Raw genomic sequence first — 3,776 nt, 5'->3', positions numbered from 1 at the left:
TTAAATATGGTCTGAAAATCGGTTTGGAAATTTGAGTCTGGAAAAGTATGGAATTTTGAAATGGAAAATATGTAGGAACCCTGAGTAAATGAACTGTTTCTTGTAATGTTCAAGAACCTAACCTGAGATGTATTCACTTGGTGGGAATGACCCAACTGCACTTCATGAGGCAACATTATGTCTTTCACAAAATATTTTATGTTCAGAAAAAATGCTGATGTACATGGAAATTTATGTACTTTGGAATAATGTTCTTTATGACCCCTGTCGCTGTTAGCTTAACAGTCCCCTAATGCATCATAAATCATGGTTACTCTGACACAGGACTCCTGTGGACCCAAAGGCCTAATTTTCCAAACCAGGTCGACCCACCTTTTGAAGTAAAGCGAGCAGATAAAGCAGCTGAGAGTTTTAATTTCGCGGTTCCTGACAGGGAAAGCTGTGATCTGGCTGGAAGGTGGCAGGTTAGCTGGGGTGAAGGGATTGAAGCGACACCTCTGCCCGGCCGCGGGCCTCCGCTCAACCCCTGGGGAACCCAGCAGGTGCTGCAAAGTTCCTGGAAACCGCTCAAGTTCACCGAGATTAAGACACAATAAAACTGCCTTCTCAGGAGATCTTTAACCGTAAACTGGAAAAGCTTTTACTTGATTAACACAAACAAAAAAAAACAGTGTCATTTCTGGTCACGACTGAGAACCTGCCAAAACCGATGTTTGAATTCAGAAAGCAGCTTGTTGTATCTTCTCAAGGTCAATTCTAACATCAAAGGTTTTGTTCCACGTGAAGAAATCAAATGTGTCCAACGAATGGAAGCAGACAAGTTTGTGCGCATATTTCACAACTCTACAAGATTTTTGGCTCACTTATAAGTCATGTACTAAGTCAAGACATTTTATGTCGGGTTTATGTAAAGTTTTGAAGTCGGTGAATAAGTAAAGACAGTACTGTGGTGTGCGGGGGACGGAGGGCTTGTTTTAAACAAAGTTGTTGCAACATGCCCCAGCAGGAAGAGCAGTGTGGGAAACGCTCTTCTGCTTTGATCCTCGGCTGCTCCTCGCAGAAGGAGCCAGTATAATTACGTTGGTCCTCCAGGATGGGTGGTATGGGGGATCTGCCCTCCTGTAAACACTAATGGTGAGCAACACGCAGGAAGTTGTTCAGGAAGCTGTTTGGTTACTTGGTTTCTCAATCTTCCCTCCCTGGTGTTGTGGTAAATAACCTCGTCTTGTTTTGAGACTGAGGTGGCCAAGTGTAGTCATCTCATCAAAGTATATCTTGAGACCATTTTGTTTATGGTAATGTTTAGGTGAAATGATAGATAGATAGATAGATAGATAGATAGATAGATAGACACCAGATATAGAAAACTGAAATGAGTTGCTAAAACCCACTGGCATGTGCTGCCAACATGTTTATATTTATATACACAGCTCCCCATGAATCAAGCCGCAAAAAAAACAGCAGCTGTGTTTCTATATTGGCAACAGCTGTTTGCTAATCTTTTAAAATCATCATGATTTCTAAATGTGTTCAAACATTTTTGCTATTCCCACGTAGACCGCAAACTGATCAGAGGTGGTCTTATAGGAATAGTTCACCCAAAAAAATGAAAATTCGCTGACATTTACTCACCCTTAGGCCTTAAGATGTAGATGAGTTTGTTTCTTCATTAGAACAGATTTGGAGAACCATTCAAGATGTACAGTAGATGGGTTTGTTTCTTCATCGGAAAAGATTGGGTGAAATTTAGCATTACATAGCTTGCTCACTAATGGATCCTCTGCAGTGAATGGGTGCCGTCAGACTGAGAGTCCAAACAGCTGCTAAAAACATCACAATAATCCACAAGTAATCCACACCACTCCAGTCCATCAGTTAATGTCTTGTGAAGCGAAAAGCTGCATTTTTGTAAGAAACAAATCTATCAATAAGATGCTTTTAACCTCAAACGTTGCTTCCAGCTAAAATGCAAGTCCTCTATCCATAATATTGCTTTCTCCAAAGAAAAAGCCATCTCGTCTGAATCAGTAGAGAAATATGTTTACAATAAGAAATAAGTTTACAAGTGAAAACAGTCCAAAACAGTTCTAAACACAAATGTCATCGGGTTTTGATGTAAGACGACAACAGGAGATGGAATTTTTCACTGGAGGAAGCAGTATTATGGTTTATGGACTTGTATTTTAGCCAGAGGCAAGTTAAAAACATATTTATGGATTTGTTTTTTACAAAAATGCAGCTTTTAATTTCACAAAACATTAATTGATGGACTGGAGTGGTGTGGATTACTTGTGGATTATTGTGATGTTTTTATCAGCTGTTTGGACTCTCATTCTGACGGCACCCATTCACTGCAGAGGATTCATTGGTGAGCAAGTGATGTAATGCTACATTTCTCCAAATCAGTTCTGATTAAGAAACAAACTCATCTACATCTTAGATGGCCTGAGGACGAGTACATTTTCAGCAAATTCTCATTTTTGGGTGAAATATTCCTTTAAGGTGGTTCAACTAACCAAAGAATCTAAAAAAAACTCACTTGATACCAAATACCTAATATTGCTCTTTTATATGCACGAGTGAAATCACTCATAATTATATTAGTATTCAAATATACTTTACTAGGAGTGTCTAATCAAACATTACTGTATCAAGTGGACATCAGATCCATTCATTCTTCTAATACAATGTCAATATCCCACTGGCAAAAATCTCTCATTATTGACAAAGGTGTGTTAGTGATGAAATGGCAAATCAATATTTGCTCCATCAATGTTTATTAATAGTCATTTGACATTTGCTTGTGTGTTTCCTTTGGTTAAATTATGGTTTAAATGTCCCTGCAGGTGTGGTCGTGTAAATCAGTAGTAGTTTTCCTTGTCATCTGTGCTTATCTATCCCATACACACTCATTTATTTAAATGTATTTACATTTTGCACAGGAAATGACATGTGCGTTCAGCGTCTGACAGGTGTGTATGTGGCTGGGTTGATAAAGGGGGGCGGCAGTAATCTGATCACAGAAATCATTTGCCAGTATATGAGCTCTTGTATAACAGATTAATCACAGCTTTAAAGCAAGCGAGATGTTCCGTTCCTGTGTGCTTTCACAGATTAAATTGTCCAATTACAATACAGTTGTGTTTAAAAAAGACGCCTTCATGCAATGCTGACTTCAGTAGGGATCAATGGTAAATCATTGACTTCAATGCACACTTGTTAGTACATTAATAATCATCATATGTACAAACAATTCACATTTCAGTGAAATCACCATCATAAACCTTGCATTTCAAGCATCTCATCAAGCCTGGGCTATATATTAAGACATGTAATATAGCATAACACAATATAATATATATACTTTTTAAAACAATAAATCTTTAAATGTTATTGTCCATGTTATTGGCCTGCAAACAATAAATGCATATTTAAATTGTAATTACATATAATTAAAAGAGCTAAATATTTACAATTACTATTTATAATTTTTACATATAAAATATAGCATGGATTCAAATTGCAAATTCTCAGTTTTAACGTTAAGCCTTAAAGGGTTAGTTCACCCAAAAATGAAAATTAGGTTGAGTTTTACTCACCCCTGAGGCATCCTAGGTGTATATGACTTTCTTCTTTCAGACGAATTTATTTCACTTCTTTTGGACTGAAGCAATGCAACACCCGCTGACTGCAACGATAGAGCTTGAAAGATCAAAGACCATTTTTAATATAACTCCGATTGGATTCGTCTGAAAGAAGAAAGTCATATACACCTA

This window comes from Sinocyclocheilus anshuiensis, unplaced genomic scaffold (genome assembly GCF_001515605.1).
Source record: "Sinocyclocheilus anshuiensis isolate Anshui unplaced genomic scaffold, SAMN03320099.WGS_v1.1 scaffold706, whole genome shotgun sequence".
NCBI classification, from domain to species: Eukaryota; Metazoa; Chordata; class Actinopteri; order Cypriniformes; family Cyprinidae; genus Sinocyclocheilus; species Sinocyclocheilus anshuiensis.
This window is presented reverse-complemented; position numbering follows the sequence as displayed.